Source organism: Mus caroli, unplaced genomic scaffold, assembly GCF_978045245.1.
Source record: "Mus caroli unplaced genomic scaffold, Mus_caroli_1 scaffold_17, whole genome shotgun sequence".
NCBI lineage: Eukaryota > Metazoa > Chordata > Mammalia > Rodentia > Muridae > Mus > Mus caroli.
In genome coordinates, this window is record NW_028227272.1 from 15,851,212 (window position 1) to 15,874,637 (window position 23,426).

The following is a 23,426-nucleotide window of genomic DNA, read 5'->3' on the forward strand; positions in this document are numbered from 1 at the left end:
AAGTCAGTGCCACTGAGCAGGAAGTGGCTGTAGTCAAGCACACACATTTGACTTATTGGGTGGGATCGAGGTCCAGCTACAAAAGCTTCAGGACAGAAAACTCTTCAATGGAATGTTATAGCTGGTTAAAACAGGCAATATCTCATGCACATTGTTCCTTGAGGACAAGGAAATAATAAACACTTTGGGATCTAGGGTAGATCCTTCCTATTGGATTGGTTAGGGATGTTCTGTCTGCCTGTGGGAAGGACTTTATGTGCTGTCTCTATGTGACTGATTGTCATGCTCCTCCATGTTGTCATGTGCCCCAGGACATTAATCTGGCCAAGAGCTAACTCCACCTCATGAAGTTCTCAATTATGGGTTTTATTGGGGTTCTGAACTTTGCTACAACCTTACCATTCTTCTCTCTGGTGGCATGGTCCACTGCCCCACAAGGTAGAGACAGCAAAGATATGGAGTACTGTGCATTATTTGGCCCTACCAAATTTAAACAACTTTTAATGTACTCAATATCTTAGTTAGGGTTCTATTACTGTGATAATACACCCAGACCAAAATCAACAGGAGAGAAAAAGGTTTATTTCAGCTTACAACTCTCAGTTTATACTCCATCAGTGAGGCAAGTCAGGGCAGGAACTAAGGCAGAGAACATGGAGGAATACCACTTGCTGTCTTGCTACCCATGGCTTGCTCAGCCTGCTTGCTTATATCTCTGAGGACTACAGGCTCAAAAGTGCCATGAGCCATAATAATCTTGCCCCTCCCACCTCAATCACCAATCAAGACAATTCGCCAAAAGCTCCCACAAAGGACAGGTTATTGGGGGCATTTTCTCAGTTGAACTTCTCTCTTCCCAAATAACTCTAGTTACTATCAAGCTGACACAACACTAGCAGGCATTTGTGAGAACAACAGTTTTTTTTTTTTAACACAAGAGACAATTGTTAATCTCAACATAACTATTTTAAAGACACAACATGTCAAAGTTATTAATATGAGAGTAGGCTGTAGTCTTTTCAACTCTATGAAAGAAAGTATAATTTTAATTTTGTGAGTTATCAGGAATATGTGTAAATACATCTATTTGAAAGTATTTCAGAAAGTCAGAAGTGGTCCCTCCTGTGATATAAAATTCAGAGACATTTAAAACATTCTTTGTGAAATATACCCAATCATTTTCACATCAGTTAAAACATGATGCTTCCCTGAAAGAACAAAGAGCAAATGAATACAAGCATCATTGTTGTGCTAAGTCAGTTATACATCTCCTGTTTGTTTGGGTGTCCACTGATGTTGCAATTTTCTTTTGAATCCAGTACACTGTGTCTAAGTCTTTACTCTTGAAAGATTTGCTGCTGTTGGTTTCACAAGAAGCACTCCTTCTGGGCCAGTCATCTTCTCTGTCAGTTAATCTTCCTGGAATTGTGATTTTTTTTTGGGTTATCTACAGAGCCCTACCACTAGATTTGTATAATTGCATAGAACTGTAAGGTGAACTATTTACTTTTTAACCATTTAGTTTCATTCAATTTCTCTTCCTGCTTTAATTAGTTCTTTGAAAATTCCATACAACATATTTTGATCATATCTGTTTCCAAACTCGATCTAACACTCTTCCTTATCTACCTTGATTTGTGTCTTTTTTGTTTTTCTAACCTATCAAAGATAGTTGGTACATTCTACATACTCTTGGATATGTAGCTTTCCACAAAATTCACATTTCATGAATTAAAAATGAATATTTGGTCATAGTTAAAATAGAAAAGTCAGATGTCCAAACAAAATATTACTGCCCCTAAAGGTATTCATATTGAATATATGCATATAGATAGTAACCATAGATCCAGATGCAGACATGAATGCACCCATAGTCACATTTTTATTCATGTATTTACATATGTGTGTAAGATGAATCTTCTTATGCAGACAAATCTAATCTTAGAACTTCCATCTCAGATTACCCTACTGCTCCATCCTCCAGTGGTTGTAATTATAATCATCTGCCATCATGCCCTGCTCAAATCTTTGGACCTCTTTGAAGAAAATTCTGTATACCATTTTACAAATGTATTTTAATTGCTTCTCAGAGAGTATTTGTAGAGAATCTTGTTTCTTACATCAGTCCATTTATTTCTTCCTTAGGTAGAAAGCCTGTAGTCATTTACTGACAAATCAGAAAACATGGGAAAGCTCAAAGGCTCAAATTTCTACTGGGAAGAACTTTGAGAGTATGTTGTGTGGATCTATTTAGACTATTATCTAGAGGAAATTGTGTCTTTAAAAAAAAGTGAGATCTTTTCCTGGGTCTGTAGGACAGTGTTCCCTTCTGTTGACACCTGTCCAGGTCATTCTGCAAGCCACTGAAACCACATGTACACTAGTCATCCATAACATGTCCCACTAAAACAATGAACTCTCGTCTGTTTCCACATGCTGGTTCCATGATTGCTTCATGATTGATTGCCAAAATAAATATTTTTGGATAATAGGAAGGGTGTTTACAACCTTCTAGACATAAGGACCAAAGTCAGTGTGCCTGAAAGGCTAGATAATATACCTCTGAATCACAGAGTCTGAAGAAGTGAGAATGGTGCTTGCTTATTCAATCACCTGTTTCTGTTCAGGTGAGAGTCTTGTGCTAAGTTGCTTACTCCTTTGTGCTCTGATAGCCCACATGACCACTACTGTCTGGTCACACAGATCTTTGGGACATGACCTTCCAGGATTCAAGTGTTTAATATTGAGCTTGGTATATGGAGGCAGCCAAGGGTTAGCATCACAAAGAATGTGAATGAAAGTACAGATGAGGTATAAAGGGGGCTCTGTTGCCCCTAACATTTAGATGCACAACCACTCATCTACACCCTCAAAACTGGCCCTTGCCCCTCCAATGACACACCTGCCCCTGCTTGCCATGCCTTGCTGGTCATGGACTTGGTTTCACTTCCTTTTATTTCTCTTTTTCTGCGACCATGAGTTTTTGTTTCAGCTATCACAGATCTAATTTTAGCTTGTGGATTCTCAAGGGTGGCCAGCTGCAGACATAGTGGGCTCAGTAAAGCAACTAGGTTCATCTCTCTGCCCCAACCTCCTCCACAGAGCTTGTAATGTCATCTTACTATTACTATATGCTACACTTCAAGAAGTGTTGTTGTTTTACCAAGTGTAACCGATTTTCCTGGCCAACTCCATCATATAGGAAATCTATTGCTCCCTAACAGTGTACATTTCTGGTGTAACTGCTCATTGGTCATATGGAATGTGAAACTCCAGGGAAGGGAAGTTACCCTTCTATGGCAGGCCTATGTAATATTTCAGGAGATGATAGTGGTAGCTAGAGATTAGTGAGGATCTCCACTGATCAGAGACACTCTTAGTATCTCCTCAATTAATCTATGACCCCACACTTTCCTGGACAGATTGATAATCACTTCCTAGTCCAGACAGGGAGACTGAAGTTCACAGAGGGGAAGTTAACTTCTCAGGGTGAAGTTCTGATAAAGAATGAGCAAGTAGCAGCTATCCCTGTATATCACCTTGAGTCTTCTATAAAACACTTATCTAGGCTCTGCTTGATTCTTTGCTGCTGTCTATCCACACCCTTAGCTTCTTGTAGATGGTTGATCAAGTATGTCAGCTTCTCCTCAATGTCAGCTGTCATTGCTGGTTGATTTTTACTCTGTTCACTTTAGTATGATGAATAGAAATTCCTTTATGTGATTGTGTCCATTGCCTGGAAGGAGGCAGCACTCCATACCGTGTGAGCACAGGCAGGTACCTTACTCCAATGAATATGTTTCCTTGGTTCGTAATGAAAGGCTCTACAGTAGAATTTAAGATAGATAGGAGTTGGGTGGTGCATCTGGTAGCAGGAGAAGATGACGGTCTCCACAGGAGTTAAAGTTCTTCATAATTTTCACTTGTTGGAAGAACTTGAAGAAGCACAAAAAGGAGTAGGTGATAGTACTGTTAGCTGGGGCCTTGAAGATGATGGAGACATGACACCTACATGTGGACAGGCATGATTATTGGGCCACCAAGGACAAACTATGAAAACAAAATATATAGCCTGAAAGTATAATGTGGATCTAAATACCCAGAAGCTCCTCAATCAGTTAGATTTGTAACAAAAACTAATATAAATGGAATCAATAATTCCAGTGGAATGGTGGATGCACAGAGCATACCAGTATTAGCAAAATGGAAAATTTCTATAGAATTAAAGTCATACTTCAAGAGCTAAGACGTCTTATGATGTCCAAAGAAAATATGAAGCCTTCACAGCCACCAGAAGGACAGATGTACAACAACTAATTTTAGTGGATCTCAAAATTTTCTTAAATCTGCAACCTTATACTCATGTTAATGTCTTGATTAAATATCACCATGCAAAATACCCACACATTAAGTAAAAGAATTGCAGCTGGTAAACATGACCTGGACAATTGCAAGAATATATTTAATATATGTACACCTATTATGTTTTCAGGTAACAAGAGACATGCAGCACAATTTTTCTTTCTCTTCTTAAAGCACTGTCATTTAAACATGAACCTGAAGTACTCAAAATGGAATTCAGGCTTTCAAGACAAAAGCATGACAAAAGAGTGTCAGATGGCCATGGAAACATTTGTTTTTCTGGAGAGTAAGTCTCAAGAAGGAAGAACAGAAATGGCATGCTTTATCATATGCAGCTCTAAGCTGCAGTTGGAATTGTTTAAAGTAGCAGATAAAATGACTAGTCAACAATTGTGTTACTTCTTGAAGTGGTGTGGGTGCTGACTACTATTAGTCTTAAACATAGGTTCAGGATTGTTTTGATACCTGTATTTATAATAAAAGATGTTTGGGGTTTTGAATTTCTGTTAAAAGCTGTTCCCATTTGTTACATGTAACAGACATAATGATTTGTTTATAGTCTTTGTTTATTAAAACATTCTTAGATGTTTTAAGTGGAGTCAACAAAAAGGAAATAGGTGTATGAATATATGATTTTGATATGAAAGTTAGTCTTAAAATGTAAATAAAATATGGAATGTGTCTTAAAAAAGATGGATAGAAGCCCATTCTGCCTGATTCTGGAAATTTCACGGAAGTAGAATGAAGGTCATAGGTATTGGCTTCATAGGATTACTAAATGTCTGTTCTGATTTTGAATGTTCCCAAGTTTTGTAAATGGTATAGAAGACAACAAAGCTCAGGATAATGATGACTTTCATAATGGTAGATATGGCTAGAGTGAAAGTTTTATTGCCTCTATTCCAGGCCTTTTGATCTAGGCCCTGGTGTCACAAATATCCTGGGCTGTGAGATTCTTGAATCTCTGGTTCCTGTCCCAAACTAGAAATTACATTCAAGATTTAGTTCCTCATCAGTAGCCAAACCTCTTACTATAGTTTCTGCCCTGGAGCTGCCTCAAATGATCTTGTGCTCAGGCCCCTGTGCAGACTTTAACTGTGTTGAATTACTCTTTCTCCTTGCAATAGGGCTCACTTCTCTGCTCTCCTCTCTTTCCTTTCCCACATGTGGCCTGGTTCTTAGCACCACCCAGTCCCTACACAGAGTTTAGGGACTTTCTATGTGGAGAGTAGGGTGGTAGGTCAGGAACAGTAGGACATGAGAATGTGGGATAGAGGTAAAATGGCTAGAGTGCTTCAGTGATGTTGAATTCACTGCTCAGGCTGCAAAGAGAAAGTGCATAGTACTCACCCTCTATTTCCATGGCCAGGGCAGTCACCCAAGTTGCCCTTCATACATTTGTCTTGTAGTCTTGGGGTATAACTCCTGGGCCCTGCTCTAGGATCTTGTTGTGACCACACATGACCTACAGTATACCAATGTCATAGCAGGTTTGTCCTGTAGTGTAAGCTCTTGCATCATAGGATCAGTTAGCTTCCAGAATGCAAATTGGAGGAAACACTTTTGAGCACACATTGGAAATATTGGATGATGTCCATAGTTAAGTTGAGAGCCAAACTTTCACAGACTCATGGGTGGGCATGTCTGGTGGAAGGTAAAGTGTAAGCACGTCTTTTTTTTTTTTATCATTTTATTTTTTATTTTATTTTATTTTTTTAAATTAGGTAATTTCCTCAATTACATTTCCAATGCTATCCAAAAAGTCCCCAATACACCCCCCCAGTCCCCCACCCACCCACCCCCACCCCTTGGCCCTGGCATTCCCCTGTACTGGGGCATATAAAGTTGGCAAGTCCAATGGGCCTCTCTTTCCAGTGATGGCCTACTAGGCCATCTTTTGATACAAATGCAGCTAGAGACAAGAGCTCTGGGGTACTGGTTAGTTCATAATAATGATCCACCTATGGGGTTGCAGTTCCCTTTAGCTCCTTGGGTACTTTCTCTAGCTCCTCGATTGGGGGCCCTGTGATCCATCCAATAGCTGACTGTGAACATCCACTTATGTGTTTGTTAGGCCCCGGCATTGTCTCACAAGAGACAGCTATATCTGGGTCCTTTCAGCAAAATCTTGCTAGTGTATGCAATGGTGTCAGCGTTTGGAAGCTGATTATGGGATGGATCCCTGGATACGGCAGTCTTTAGATGGTCCATCCTTTCTTCACAGCTCCAAACTTTATCTCTGTAACTCTTTCCATGGGTGTTTTGTTCCCAATTCCAAGGAGGGGCACAGTGTCCACACTTTGGTCTTCGTTCTTCTTGAGTTTCATGCGTTTAACAAATTGTATCTTATACCTTGGGTATCCTAAGTTTTTGGGCTAATATCCACTTATCAGTGAGTACATATTGTGTGAGTTCCTTTGTGAATATGTTACCTCACTCAGAATGATGCCCTCCAGATCCATCCATTTGCCTAGGAATTTCATAAATTCATTTCTTTTAATAGCTGAGTAGTACTCCATTGTGTAAATGTACCACATTTTCTGTATCCATTCCTCTGTTGAGGGGCATCTGGGTTCTTTCCAGCTTCTGGCTATTATAAATAAGTGCTATGAACATAGTGGAGCATGTGTCCTTCTTACCGGTTGGAACATCTTCTGGATATATGTCCAGGAGAGGTATTGCTGGATCCTCTGGTAGTATTATGTCCAATTTTCTGAGGAACCGCCAAACTGATTTCCAGAGTGGTTGTACCAGCTTGCATTCCCACCAACAATGGAGGAGTGTTCCTCTTTCTCCACATCCTCGCCAGCATCTGCTGTCACCTGAATTTTTGATCTTAGCCATTCTGACTGGTGTGAGGTGGAATCTCAGGGTTGTTTTGATTTGCATTTCCCTGATGATTAAGGATGTTGAACATTTTTTCAGGTGCTTCTCTGCCATTCGGTATTCCTCAGGTGAGAATTCTTTGTTCAGTTCTGAGCCCCATTTTTTAACGGGGTTATTTGATTTTCTGGAGTCCACCTTCTTGAGTTCCTTATATATATTGGATATTAGTCCCCTATCTGATTTAGGATAGGTAAAGATCCTTTCCCAATCTGTTGGTGGTCTTTTTGTCTTATTGACGGTGTCTTTTGCCTTGCAGAAGCTTTGCAACTTTATGAGGTCCCATTTATCGATTCTCAATCTTACAGTGCAAGCCTTTGCTGTTCTATTCAGGAATTTTTCCCCTGTACCCATATCTTGGAGGCTTTTCCCTACTTTCTCCTCTATAAGTTTCAGTGTCTCTGGTTTTATGTGGAGTTCCTTAATCCACTTAGATTTGACCTTGGTACAAGGAGATAGGAATGGATCAATTCGCATTCTTCTACATGATAATGCCAGTTGTGTCAGCACCATTTGTTGAAGATGCTGTCTTTTTCACTGGATGGTTTTTGCTCCCTTGTCAAAGATCAAGTGACCATAGGTATGTGGGTTGATCTCATGGTCTTCAATTCTGTTCCATTGGTCTACTTGTCTGTTGTTATACCAGTACCATGCAGTTTTTATCACAATTGCTCTGTAGTACAGCTTTAGGTCAGGCATGGTGATTCCTCCAGAGGTTCTTTTATCCTTGAGAAGAGTTTTTGCTATCCTAGGTTTTTTGTTGTTCCAGATGAATTTGCAGATTGCCCTTTCCAATTCGTTGAAGAATTGAGTTAGAATTTTGATGGGGATTGCATTGAAACTGTAGATTGCTTTTGGCAAGATAACCATTTTTACAATGTTGATCCTGCCAATCCATGAGCATGGGAGGTTTTTCCATCTTCTGAGATCTTCTTTAATTTTTTTCTTCAGGGACTTGAAGTTCTTGTCATACAGATCTTTCACTTCCTTAGTTAGAGTCACGCCAAGGTATTTTATATTGTTTGTGACTATTGAGAAGGGTGTTGTTTCCCTAATTTCCTTCTCTGCTTGTTTATCCTTTGTGTACAGAAAGGCCATTGACTTGCTTGAGTTAATTTTATATCCAGCTGTTTCACCGAAGCTATTTATCAGGCTTAGGAGTTCTCTGGTGGAATTTTTAGGGTCACTTATGTATACTATCATATCATCTGCAAAAAGCGATATTTTGACTTCTTCTTTTCCGATTTGTATCCCCTTGATCTCCTTTTGTTGTCTAATTGCTCTGGCTAGGACTTCAAGTACAATGTTGAATAGGTAGGGAGAGAGTGGGCAGCCTTGTCTAGTCCCTGATTTTAGTGGGATTGCTTCCAGCTTCTCACCATTTACTTTGATGTTGGCTACTGGTTTGCTGTAGATTGCTTTTATCATGGTTAGGTATGGGCCTTGAATTCCTGATCTTTCTAAGACTTTTATCATGAATGGGTGTTGGATTTTGTCAAATGCTTTTTCAGCATCTAACGAGATGATCATGTGGTTTTTGTCTTTGAGTTTGTTTATATAATGGATTACATTGATGGATTTTCGTATATTGAACCATCCTTGCATCTCTGGGATGAATCCTACTTGGTCAGGATGGATGATTGTTTTGATGTGTTCTTGAATTCGGTTAGCGAGAACTTTATTGAGGATTTTTGCATCAATATTCATAAGGGAAATTGGTCTGAAGTTCTCTATTTTTGTTGGGTCTTTATGTGGTTTAGGTATCAGAGTAATTGTGGCTTCATAGAATGAGTTGGGTAGAGTACCTTCTGATTCTATTTTGTGGAATAGTTTGTGAAGAACTGGGATTAGTTCTTCTTTGAAGGTTTGATAGAACTCTGCACTAAACCCATCTGGTCCTGGGCTTTTCTTGGTTGGGAGACTATTAATGACTGCTTCTATTTCTTTAGGGGATATGGGACTGTTTAGATCATTAACCTGATCTTGATTTAACTTTGGTACCTGGTATCTGTCTAGGAACTTCTCCATTTCATCCAGGTTCTCCAGTTTTGTTGAGTATAGCCTTTTGTAGAATGATCTGATGGTGTTTTGGATTTCTTCAGGGTCTGTTGTTATGTCTCCCTTTTCATTTCTGATTTTGTTAATTAGAGTACTTTCCCTATGCCCTCTAGTGAGTCTGGCTAAGGGTTTATCTATCTTGTTGATTTTCTCAAAGAACCAGCTCCTCGATTGGTTGATTCTTTGAATTGTTCTTCTTGTTTCCACTTGGTTGATTTCATCCCTGAGTTTGATTATTTCTTGCCGTCTACTCCTCTTGGATGAATTTGCTTCCTTTCGTTCTAGAGCTTTTAGGTGTGTTGTCAAGCTGCTAATGTGTGCTCTCTCTAGTTTCTTTTTGGAGGCACTCAGAGCTATGAGTTTTCCTCTTAGAAATGCTTTCAATGTGTCCCATAAGTTTGGGTATGTTGTGGCTTCATTTTCATTAAACTCCAGAAAGTCCTTAATTTCTTTCTTTATTCCTTCCTTGACCAAGGTATCATTGAGAAGAGTGTTGTTTAGTTTCCACGTGTGTGTTGGCTTTCTATCATTTATTTTGTTATTGAAGATCAGTCTTAGTCCATGGTGATCTGATAGGGTGCATGGGACAATTTCAATATTTTTGTATATATTGAGGCTTATTTTGTGACCAATTATGTGGTCAATTTTGGAGAAGGTACTGTGAGGTGCTGAGAAGAAGTTATATCCTTTCGTTTTAGCATAAAATGTTCTGTAGATATCTGTCAGATCCATTTGTTTCATAACCTCTGTTAGTTTCACTGTGTCCCTGTTTAGTTTCTGTTTCCATGATCTGTCCATTGGTGAAAGTGGTGTGTTGAAGTCTCCCACTATTATTGTGTGAGGTGCAATGTGTGCTTTGAGCTTTACTAAAGTATCTTTAATGAATGAGGCTGCCCTTGTATTTGGCGCATAGATATTCAGAATTGATAGTTCCTCTTGGAGGATTTTACCTTTGATGAGAATGAAGTGCCCTTCCTTGTCTTTTTTGATGACTTTGGGTTGGAAGTCAATCTTATCAGATATTATAATGGCTACTCCAGCTTGTTTCTTCCTACCGTTTGCTTGGAAAATTGTTTTCCAGCCTTTCATTCTGAGGTAGTGTCTATCTTTTTCTCTGAGATGAGTTTCCTGTAAGCAGCAAAATGTTGGGTCCTGTTTCTGTAGCCAGCCTGTTAGTCTATGTCTTTTTATTGGGGAGTTGAGTCCATTGATATTAAGAAATATTAAGGAGAAGTAATTGTTTCTTCCTTTTATTTTTGTTGTTAGAGTTGGTGTTCTGTTTTTGTGGCTGTCTTCTTTTAGGTTTGTTGAGGGATTACCTTCTTGCTTTTTCTAGGACGTGGTTTCCGTCCTTGTATTGGTTTTTTCTGTTATTATCCTTTGAAGTGCTGGATTCGTGGAAAGATAATGTGTGAATTTTGTTTTATCGTGGAATACTTTGGTTTCTCCATCTATGGTAATTGAGAGTTTGGCTGGGTATAGTAGCCTGGGCTGGAAATTGTGTTCTCTTAGTTTCTGTATAACATCTGTCCAGGCCCTTCTGGCTTTCATAATCTCTGGTGAAAAATCCGGTGTAATTCTGATAGGCTTGCCTTTATATGTTACTTGACCTTTTTCCCTTACTGCTTATAGTATTCTATCTTTATTTAGTGCATTTGTTGTTCTGATTATTATGTGTCGGAAGGAATTTCTTTTCTGGTCCAGTCTATTTGGAGTTCTGTAAGCTTCTTGTATGCTCATGGGCATCTCTTTCTTTAGGTTTGGGAAGTTTTCTTCTATAATTTTGTTGAATATACTTGCTGGTCCTTTGAGTTGAAAATCTTCATTGTCATCTACTCCTATTATCCGTAGGTTTGGTCTTCTCATTTTGTCCTGGATTTCCTGGATATTTTGAGTTAGGATCTTTTTGGATTTTGTATTTTCTTTGATTGTCGTGCTGATGTTCTCTATGGAGTCTTCTGCACCTGGGATTCTCTCTTCCATCTCTTGTATTCTGTTGCTGATGCTCGTATCTATGGTTCCAGATTTCTTTCCTAGTGTTTCTATCTCCAGTGTTGCCTCAATTTGGGTTTTCTTCATTGTTTCTACTTCCCTTTTTAGGTCTTGGATGGTTTTATTCAATTCCATCACCTGTTTGGTCTGGTTTTCCTGCAATTCTTTAATGGATTTTTGTGTTTCCTCTTTAATATCTTCTACCTGTTTAGCAGTGTTCTCCTGCAATTCTTTAAGGGATTTTTGTGCTTCCTCTTTAATGTCTTCTACCTGTTTAGCAGTGTTCTCCTGCAATTCTTTAAGGGATTTTTGTACTTCCTCTTTAATGTCTTCTACCTGTTTAGCAGTGTTCTCCTGTAATTCTTTAAGGGATTTTTGTGCTTCCTCTTTAATGTCTTCTACCTGTTTACCAGTGTTCCTTTGTATTTCTTTAAGTGTGTTATTAAAGTCCTTCTTGATGTCCTCTACCATCATCGTGAGATATGCTTTTAGAACCGGGTCTAGCTTTTCCGGTGTGTTGGGGTGCCCTGGACTGGGCGAAGTTGGAGTGCTGGGTTCTGATGATAGTGAGTGGTCTTGGTTTCTGTTAGTAAGATTCTTACGTTTACCTTTCGCCATCTGGTAATCTCTGGGATTAGTTGTTATTGTTGTCACTGTTTAAAGATTGGAGCAGACTCTGTGTTCCACTCACCAGAAGTCTTAAGATCCTGTGGCGGGTGTTGTGGGTAGCTGGCGAGTGTCAACAGACCCTGTGCCCTAGCTACCCCGGTGCTGGTCTGGCCGGAAGAGGCTTGTGGCCCTACTCAGGCCGGATTTCTGCCTCCCCAGCCAAAGCAGTCTCAGGTCCCGCGCGATTGGACTGGAGCAGAAGCTGTGTACCACTCACCAGAAGTCTCAAAATCCTGTGGCGGTTGTCGTGGGTAGCTCGCGGGTGTCAGCCGACCCTGCGCTCTAGCTACCCAGGTGCTGGTCAGACCTGAAGAGGTAAGCACGTTTTATAAAACTAAAGTGATGTCAATGGACTTTCATTTCTTGGAGGAAAGGAAGTGTGGATATTGCAACATGGAGACTTTGCTGTTTACATAGTTTGTTGTTATTCTTGGGCTACCACAACCTCTGCTGCATATGGATCAATCCTTCTGTCCTAGGTTGAGTCCCTGAAGGCCTGATTTCTCATCTAGTGCAGCTGGACTGGTGGAATTTAAGAATCTCAGAGGTCAAAATTAGTTGAGAAACTTCATCCAGACCCAGGCCTGGCATCAGGTGCTTTTACCTCTGTGGGTAGATTTAGGGCAAATGCAGCTTGCAGTCTTAGCTTGGAAATGGTTTCAAGACCCTTCACTAAGTCGCTATCTGCCCTCAGCACCATTTCTCATTTTTTAGGTAGTCAGACTATTTAGATAATGATTGATTGATTTTACGAAGCAGAGTCTCCTGTTTTTGCAGGTCTTGCTCCTTATTTAAGGATCCTGTTGTGAATTCTGGGTATCACAGACACAAAGCCAACATTCGTATCACCAAAATACATAAAACTCACAAAGTACCTGAGTGGTGAGGTTGGCAGAAACTAGATGAAGGGCTTGCTGGATCAAATGAAACACTGTCTAGTGGTTGGACCAACTTCAGGGAAGATGAGAACAATGTAAAACCTTGGAGCTTTGTGTTTTGGATAATGATGAGAATCTCATTGTTCATCTGATTTCCTTTCCTTTCTATGCATAGAACAAAGTGCCTATTATTATCATCCCGCTGCACAGAGAGAAAACTGAGGCTAAACATAGTCAAAAGTAAACTTCTATTTACTTTTGGCTATTAGAACATTATCTTTTGGAAACCCTAGTTGGTGTTATTATAGCCCCTTCATACTATACATACTTTATTTTTCCACAAAATAATCCCCTCTGTCTTAGGTGATATTTTGCACTTATTTCTTAGACATATTTATTTATCTTTTAGGTTTCTGTACTCTAAGCCTGATAACACTAGATTGTCCCATACTTGCTATATGCTTGTAACTTAACAGGTGCTCTTAATATCTGATTCTATTATGGGATTGCCTCATGTGAATATGTTGTCCACATGCAAATAGTTTCACCTGCTGAGCCCTTCCACATAATAACTGCTCTTGGATGTCTCAGGGCACACAGGATTTCTGAGATTGTTGGGGATTGGCCTACAAAACTTTTTTTGTTGTTTGCTGCACAGATCAGATCAGGGCATAACTTTGGGGGTTGTGGACAATAGCCTTCCCTTAGTCACTGATCAATCTTCTTGACCTTTGTATTTTCTTCAGTCTTTTAAGGCCAGCACTAAATAGTTGAAAATAGGAGGACTGTCAATTTGAGACATGTCAGAGATACATGAGTTCCAAGAACAGGAAGAAAGAGATGGAGCCAATACAGCAGGCATAAAACTGAGAATGTCCCAAAAATAAAGAGATTTTTTTTTTTTTGGTCATACTGCTTAAAGGACACTAGCCGAGGTGGTTCTTTAGAGGGAGTATGTGGACTTCCTAGAAAAATTAATAGGTTTGTAATCCTCATTGACAACGTGACTTTTCAGAGAACTCAAACAAGTATGACCTCGATCAGGCTACTGTACACCATGTTTCTGTACTTGTGTTTCCAACCCTTGTCTGAAATTCCTCAAGATATCTCCACAGGAGTTTGGTTTCTGTATATCATCTCACTGAGGACCTCATGTGCAATCTTTGAAATATCTGATTCTTAGGGATTTTGTAGAAATGTTGCTGGGAATGATACAGATGCTACCCAGAGGTGCAGATATGGGTCATTTTTCTCTGCTAATTAAAGAATTAATTACCAGAAACTTTGTTACTACAAATATTGAGGAATCCAAGTAGAGCTATATGACACTGGGAAATTGGGGTCCCCGTGGGACGCTCGACTCGCCAGCAAGTAAGACGCCACAACAGGATCCTTCTGCAACATGTTTATTGGGAGAGCATGAACTGTGTAGGCAAAAGACCCTGAGCCCCAGAAATGGCGCTGCTTATATAGGCCTAGGAGAGGCATGTCTACACCTGATTGGTTATGCTTTCAGTATCTCATTAACATGCCTCAGGCCAGGCAGTGACTCAGCAAAAACTCTTCTGCACATGCGCACATTGGTTGTTTACCCATATTCATGGGCTTCGGCTTAATGGAACTTGCGCCATCTTGTAATGGCGTTTGTGGCTTCCCACAGGTCCCCTCTTAGGGTTCTTAGTTGTATTACTTAAAAAAAAATTAAGAACAGGCACAAACAGAAAGTTGACAATCTATTTAAGTTTAAAAGGAACCCTACTGTAGAGCATAGAGCCTAAGGTTTGGGTGAAACGTTAAATACATGGACAGCAGTTGGGATGACACTGGACATCAAAGATGCAGCTTTGTATTTCTGGTTGTGCACAATGGGTTATTTCCAGAGACCCCTGGTCAGAAATAACTGGGATCTTGATTCATCAAGCATAAAAGAAATTAAGGATGAGGCAATATGAAGCCAAGTTGGCATTTACTGATGACAATCATCTGCATATCTTGAAGCTGCCTGAAGGAAAATGGAGGAGGTAATCTGGCATAGAGATCAGCTCTATGGTGTCAGAGAAAAGAAAGAACAATTACTCCAAAACATTAGTTGAGTATATAAAAAATATTTAGTTTCCACAAGTAAAAGATAGAAGAGAAGGAAAAATTATGGCTTTCTGATTCAAAAAGGAGGCCAATGCAGCTGAACCCCAAACAGCATTTATGGACTACATTAGAGAGCAGGAAGAGTGGTAAAGAAAAGTACATTTTTTAAAAGGCAAACCAGCCTCTATAGAGGTGGTCTACCTGTCAGGTCTCTTAAAGAGTAACAAATCACTTAAAGGTAAACTGCATTCCTTAAAATACTGCTTAAAGCTAGTTTGGGAAACATTGAACCTTCAGTACAGGGATAGAATAGATTTATAAGTAGTCTTAAAAACATCTGATTTAGGAACAGCATGGAATAGTTAATTCTATGTTGGCACACACAATTCCTGCTGGGTCACAGAAACCTACCCTACTGTAGAGAAGGTAGCCTAAGATTTGGATGAAACTTCAAGTATGTGGACAACAGTTGGGATGACACTGGCTGCCAAAGATACAGCTTGGTATTTCTGGCTGTGCACACTGGAGAGTTATTTTCAGAGATCGTTAGTCAGAAGTAACTGGGATCTTAATTCATCAAGCAGAAGAGAAATTAAGGATGAGGCAATATAAAGCCAAACTGTCATTTAGTAAGAAATGGACAGTAGCATATATTCATGGTGTGAGTATGGAATTCTCTAGACAGACTTACAGCTGGGCACGTCAGTGCTTGCATACACCCCCAGGTTCTTTGGAAGCCAAAGCTGAAGCAGAGGGAGTTCATGGCCAGCTTAAGCAATGTATCAAACATACTGTCTCACAATAAAAGTAAAGCATAGGTCTTGGGATGAAAGTCAGAGATGAACTCTGGCTTACCATATTAAGTCTCAGGGTCCAACCCCAAATTATGAGAGGGAGTTTGTTTAATGTCTTACTGGTATCTAAAAATGTGATTTTTATAGCTTTTGAAATGTTTAAAGTGAATAGTCTATTCCTACACTTATACAATTACATTAAAATCTTTTCATATCTTTATTTTCATCCAAAGGGTTTTGTTTTATAAAGCAGATTATGAGTTGGTTTATGTGATGCACTGTCCAGCTTCACACAGAGTAAAAAAGCAGAAGTGTCACAGTAACATTTGTTGTGCTTAGTCACTAAGCAATCATGTCATGATTTCATTATAAACATATTTCATAATATTGCTTATTAGACTGTTTTCTTTCTAAACTATCAACAGCATTTTAATGAAAACTTTATTAAAAAGAGCTTACAAATTAAAAATAAATCACACAGCAAAATTAGGTAGACTGAAGTTGCTGAGCCACACACTGGATTTTACACCTACACTATCAAATACAATTTATACACTTATCAATCACCAAAAAAATCTAAAAACCAGTTACTGAGCTAAAACCATGGAAAAAGTAGCTTTATATCCTTTCCTGATCGTGTTCATAACCTATATTGAGTTCTTCCTCAATGCCTACTATTTACGCTTTCCTGTTCTCCTTCCTGGATATTATAATGTACCACATGTATACTTGTTTACATATATAATACATAAGTTTTAATATTATAAAGCACTAAAATAATTTGGCATAATCTGGTATTCACATGTAAGAGAGAACGTGAATTCTTTCTTTCTGAGATTGTGTAACCTCACTTAGAAAATTGTCCATTTTATGTCTATAAATTTACCTGAAAAGTCTTATTACATTCTTTTTCAGAGCTGAACTGTATTCTATTTTACATGTGTGCCAGGTTTTAATCTTCTATTCATCTGTTGATACACAACTATTTTGGTTCTGTTTTCTCACTATAGCGAATAAAGCATCAATATGTATGAGGGTGTAAATTTCCTTACAGTGGGATATTTTCAGGAGTGAAATGATTATACTTTATGCCACTTCTACTTTTAATTTTTAAAGATTTTTATAACATACTTTAATTGAAATAGAGTTACATGATCTTACTCCTTTCTTTCCTTACACTTGGTGAAGTGCTGTCTCAAAATAGCTTTTATTTGTTTTTTTTTTTCCCTAATGTCTAAGTGTATTGAACAATCTGAAAAATAGTTATTGGTGGTTGTGTTTCTCTCTTCAAAAAACATCAAATTCATGAGCTCATTTGCTGGCTTGCTGATTTATTTACTTGTTATATAATTTCTGAAATTCTTTTAAAATTCTGGATGTTAGTTTTTTATTTAAAAGATTTTTCTCCCTTTATGTAGACTATTTGCTCTAATGATAGCTTCTCTTGCTTGTAGAAATGTTTTATTTTCTTGTAGTCCCATCTGAGCATTCTTGTGATTAATGTCTGTCCAATTATTATTCTGTTCCAAAGTACTTGCCTACTCCAAATTTGAGGGGTACCCTCTATGTTTTCTTTTACAAACTTTACCACATTAGGTTTCAAATTAATTTTTTTTGATACATTTTAAAATTGATTTTGGTATGTGGTGAAAGATATGAATCTAATTTCATTCTTCTGCAAGTAGATATCAATCTTGACAGCACAATTTGTTAAATTCAGAAAATATGAATAACTTACATAGACCTTAAAGATTCCTTAAATGGAATCAAATCAAAGACACCCCCACCCCTGAAACACAGGATCATGTGGATTCATTGTTAAAATATAACAGGCTGTAAAATGATATAATACCAATTCTTTTTAACTTATTCTTTAAAATACAAAGTAACAAATTCACTACACGTGGTTGACATTATTTTGATTGCCAAATTAGATAAAGATACAACAACAAATAAATAGATCAATTTCTTTGGTGAAGAGAGATTCAAAAATTCTCAACAAAGTATTTGAAAACATAATTCAGAAAAATATGTTAAAAATTATACATTATAATAAAGAGTGTTTTTTTCCCCAGAAAGACAAGATTGATTCAACGTATGTAAATCAAATAAGTGTAATATATCATATAAACAAAGTTAAGGACAGAAACCACATAATCATCTTGATTGATGCTAAAAAAATCACTCGACATAGTACAATATGCTTTCTTTTCTTTTTTTTTTGCCATTTTCTTTTTTTAAAATTTTTTTATTAGATGTTTTTTAAATTTACATTTCAAATGTTATCCCCTTTGCTAGTTTCCTCTCCGAAACTCCTCTATCCCCTCACCCCTGCCCCTGTTCCCCAATCCAACCACTCCTGCTTCCTGGCCATGCATTCCCATATACTGGAGCATAGAACCTTCACAGGACCAGAAGCCTCTCCTCCCATTGATGACCATCTAGGCCATCCTCTGCTACATATGCAGCTAGAGACAGGAGTCCCACCATGCATTTTCTTTGATTGGTGGTTTGGTCCAAGGGAGCTCTGGGGGCACTGGTTAGTTCATATTGTTGTTCCTCCTATAGGGCTACAGACCTCTTTAGCTCCTTGGGTACTTTCTCTAGCTCCTTCATTGGGGACCCTGTGTTCCATCTAATAGATGACTGTGAGCATCCACTTTTGTTTTTTCCAGGCACTGGCAGAGCCTCACAGGAGACAGCTATATCAGGCTCCTGTCAGCAAAAAACTTTTTGGCATCTGCAATAGTGTAGCCTCCCTCAGCCTCGAAGTAGGCAGATCCAGACTTTGACCTTGCTGCCACTAAGGAGATTACCTCGGGTGGAGCCTTCCGACCTAGATGGCTCTACTATTGTTCTGTCACCTGCCACTGCTCTCCTCCAAGACACTGCTACCTGCTGAGAGGCCCCTGAGATATTCCAGAGGAACATCCTATCCTACATGTCACCTGCAGGCTGGCTCCAGACACCAAGATTGGACTGGCGGGGGAGGATGGGCCTTCCCCCATATAAGCACACTCTCTTAGTAAACTCCTGAGCCTTGAACAGGGAATCATCTTGGCTTCATTATCTCTCTCACCATCTAAGTCTTTTTCAGCCCCAGCCTGCCTCCCAGGTGTACCCGGTTCAAGTAGGCTGCGGGCTGGCATACAACAGATTGGCCTCTGAGCCAGGGACCTTGGGAATGGCACGAAAACCCTGAGGGAATCGCTGTCTTGTATGGAGCTCCAGGGAAGGAAAGAATCAGAGGATCGTATTGGGAACGGTGAGCAACAGGTATTTATGCTAGCGTTGACTTTAAACTTCATTTTTAAAAAGTGTTGCTGGAGGCGCAGAAGGATTTGGGCTAAGTTTGGAACAGTGCTAACCCAGAGCTTTTTTCACTTAGGATTTGACAGCGAAATATGTGTGGGACTAGAAACTGAATCAGGAGGTTGTCCGCAGCTTTTAAAAGCTGTTTCAGGTGAGAGGAATAGGGTTTAAAATGATGAAACAGGTGGTTGTCTGCAGTCGAGAACTGCACCAGGCTAGAGGAATAGGGCTTAAAATGATGGAGTAAAACAAAATAGAGGGAAATGGATTTTGAAACTCTTCCAGAGACAGAGAGAAAATCGGGGGATGCCCTGCCTTTTACTCTCTGGCCCCTGCAGCAGAAGTTCTCTGCCCTCTTTGTGTTGTCTAATGTCTGTTGCACCAAATCTGTTTATGTGTAAATCCATGTGTGTTTTGTCTCGTTGTCTGAATGACTGAATGTTCTGTGTTTCATGTTGGAAAATAAAAATGGCTAAGATTTTATCTGCTGGTTCAGCAGAGCTGAGAGTGGCCATGCTTTAGCCAAGGATCAGGCACAGCAGGGGAGCCACTGCTGGATAATCTACTTTCAAAGAAAGGGAGTCTGCAGCCTCTTAGTTTTGGGGCAAAAAACCTGATAGATGGTTTTTTCCTGGAGGGCTCTCTGCAATCGTGATTAATGTGTTTGGCAAATGATAAAGTGCTTTTTTTAATCTTATAATTATAGCTAGAAAAATTAAAATTCTTTGGTCTAAATTCATAAGACTCGTGTAGCCGCTTTATTTGATTTTTTACTGGTCCTAGAGGTGTAATATGCTCTGCATGTCTTCATCACAAGAGTATTAGCTTATAAGTTATTGGGTATGATCAAAAGTGTGTAACACTGGTTACTAGCAAGTTAGCTTTAACCTGGTAACTCAGGTTTGGAGTCTTTCCAACACGTGGCATAAGGCAGGCCAAAAAACTAGGCCTCTAAGGATACTTCTAGTTGAGATAATATGTAGTGTGATTCTTTTCCTAAAAGGCAGACTTAAAGATAAGATTTAAAATAATGTCTCCTTAATAAAGCATTAAAATTTGCACTGTCATACATTCATAAGTATGAACTGGCAGCCAACTTTTGTAATATGATAGTGATGTTTCTAACATTGATTCTAAGGTGATAAATTGTTTTGAAATTGGGTTTTGCTTTCCCAGGGTTGTAGATATTATTCTAGTGTTTCAAAAGAAACTTAAAAATCATGGTTAAAACTGCCAGTGTTCCATTGACTGCAGCTTGTAGTTTGATCACAAATTTAAGATTTTCTACTCACCCATATATTGTTAATTAAGGTTATTACAAGAGTAATCATCTTATGAGAGCGCTACAAAACTAAGACAGAGTTATCTAGATATGTTTGTTTTTGTACATAAATTAGATCCTTAGACAGTAGATTTTGGCTATGGTTGCTGCCTGGCAGGAGACTACAGTACAGGCATTTTTTTTTTTTTTTTTTTTTTACAGCACCAAAGTTATAAAGAAAGTTTTAACTAAAAGACATCTTAAGAAAGACTATCCAAAATTAGAGGCATGGACAGTTGAATTGTTCCCCCAGAATCTGTCCTCACTGCAGGAGGGCCAAGATGCTCAGATTAAAAAAAAACTTTATGTTTGAGTTAATGCAAAGTTCGGCACAGCCTGAGGGAAGCTTGTGCGATGTTTCTTTTGTTTCACAAACCTTGGCTAAGGAAGTTCTTGGGACCTTACCCCTTCCTGCTTTCAGGGAAAATTCCTTTTAGCTAAAAGAATACTGTTGCAGATCTATCTAGATGTTGTTCTAAATAAAGTTCTAATTCAAAGTTTATAAAAGTTCAATCAGACTGTAGAGCTTATAAAGGCATTACAATCGGGCTTGCCTACTTCATGAACAGTTGTTATAGGTTTAAAGGTTCGTTTTTTCCTTTGCATGGTAACGTGTTCACTGCTAGTGAACTGGTAACCACTGGAAAATTTTGCCTCTAGGTGTGGCTAATATAGCTTTACATTATGTAAGAAAAAATTTTATCGTCTCTGCTTCTATACAAGAAGCTAAGAATTTGAATCTTTCAGTGTATATTTTTTCCTAAGTGGAAAGTATTTTATTAGCTAATGCCTCACAAGGGAAGTTTACTTCAAATCTTTGTTCTCACACAATGAGCTTTAAAGTTCTGGGGAGTAGTTGTTGCTCCAGAAAAGATTCAGAGGCAATATCTTTATAATATTTAGGGTTTTAGTTATATTATAAAGTTGTGGTACAGAAAATCTAAGAACGAAAACTTGATTTGCTTCAAAATTTTATTTTCAAAAGCTTCCAGGAGATGTTAATTGGCTAAGGCCTCACCTTAGGGTCTTAAAGTGACTTGAACCTTTGTTGGATGTTATCTTGAGAGACACAAATTAACTGGCAAAGAACAAAAGGCTTTGCAGAAAATAAAGAAAACTTTTATAATTGTTATCAATTATGATCAATGGTAATCAAATATTAGCTGCTTATTTTAGTTAGGGTTATTAAATGTGCCCACAGCAATTCCTTGGCAAAAGAAAACATTAATGTAAAATCATCTTTCTTCACCTCAAAGCAAAGTTTTAACATGCTATTAAGGCTCCTGTGGTGCTAATAAATAATTGTAAGATAAATTTGTATATTTTAGAAAACCTATAACAAAAAATTGTGCCTTAAGAACCTGACAAAGTGTCTGTTCCTTGTTCCAAAGAGCAATTAATTTGGTTATTACAGAATATTGATATTTGGCCTATTGCATACCATCATTTTAAATAAAGTTTATAATTCCTATCCTAAAGATAAGTTGAAAATTGTCTTTATGTATGCTTTTGTACCTTCTATAAATTCATTCATGCATGCATCCCAATTACTGTGTTTAAAAACAGCCCTTCTATGGGAGAACAGTATATGTGAATTTGATCACACGCTTATTCTTTTGAGTTTCCTCCTGCTTCAGCACAGATAATTAAATTGTGTGCTGTAGATGGTGTTTTAAAATGTTGAATAATCAAGCTTTAATTTGTATATTAATTATCAATATATATCTCAGAGCTTACACTTGCTTAAAATTGATTCATCCTTCAGATACTATAAATTCTCAAAATCGCAATTGTTTATGCATATACAACTCATAAAAAATAATGCTGCTCTTTTAAGAAGACTGTTTTTGGACATTTAAAAATTTATTCTAGACTGCCTGGACAAGACCTCTTAAGGCAATGCCATGCTATATTTATATCTCAGGCAGATTACAGGCCTTATATAACAATAATCTCCTTCTTTCTTTAATCAAAACAGTAATGGCTTAAGATAATATTTTGGTATTTTTAGAGAATGTGCATATCAAATTGAAAAAAAAATTGTTTCTGGTGTCCTCAGATTCTACCTGTTTCCACATAATGGTGTTAATTCTTGAGGACATATACTTAATCAATTGCTGCAAATGAATGCTCTTATTTCTGATAAATAAATAAATAAATAATGCACATGTGACTATTCATAACTTTTCAAGCCTTCTAGTTACAACTGCTCTTCAAGAGAAACAACTGAAGGTGTAATTAGTCACTGCCCATATTATATTAAAACTGACTATAACAGTCAAGTTTTTGAGATGTTTTTGTCAACAATTTTATAATTCTCAAAGACAAGGTATTAAACTATAGCTTCTTAAAAAAACAAAGAAGGGGAGGAATTATATCCCCATGCATATTATTTAAATCATATTTTTATTTTAAGAATTTTGAAATTTGGATGTCAAAGAACTTAATAAATCTTTGTAGTATCTTAAAACTAGACATAATCTCGTCTAGGTGAGATGAAAAGGATCTACTTATTGGCATATGGCTTGATCCTGAACAGCTACCCTATTGGGGAAAGGGGAAAGTTTAGGTTCTCTATACAGAATGCTGCAGAAGCATGACAACTGTCAGAAGGATTTGTGTGACAAACTGACCTGTGAGTCCGCTGAGCACCCTGACAGTGCTCACAGGAAAGCTGTATTGAGCACACAGAGGAGGAGGAAATCAGAGAGCAGCCACTTGTAAACAAGATGAAGAAACTTCCTATCTCCTCCATGGGCTACATCAAGGAGAGCTGACCTGGTGTCAACTTGGGGACAACTAAAAATGATGACTCCTGAGGCAGAGAGACTGCTACAGAGAATTGGACAAGATTTCATCAGAGACACTGTTTATGGCCATTCAGGCCAACTCCCCTATAGCTGTAAAAACTTGTGTACCTTACCTGTATGTTATATTGTTAGATAATTTTAAGAGTTAAGATCACCAATCTTGGCAAGTCTTTTCCTATTCATTGTAATTCTTGTCAAATAACTAATTGTGTAGATCCTAATTTAGATAAGGAGTCTGCTGTTATGATATTTGTTAAAGAGA

General features: G+C 38.2%; 1 pseudogene; it reads left to right on the forward strand.

Moving 5' to 3' along the window:
- The first annotated feature begins 3,881 nt into the window (after window positions 1-3,881).
- LOC110311264 (ubiquitin-conjugating enzyme E2 variant 2-like) lies at window positions 3,882-4,317 on the forward strand (annotated as a pseudogene).
- Window positions 4,318-23,426: the final 19,109 nt, after the last annotated feature.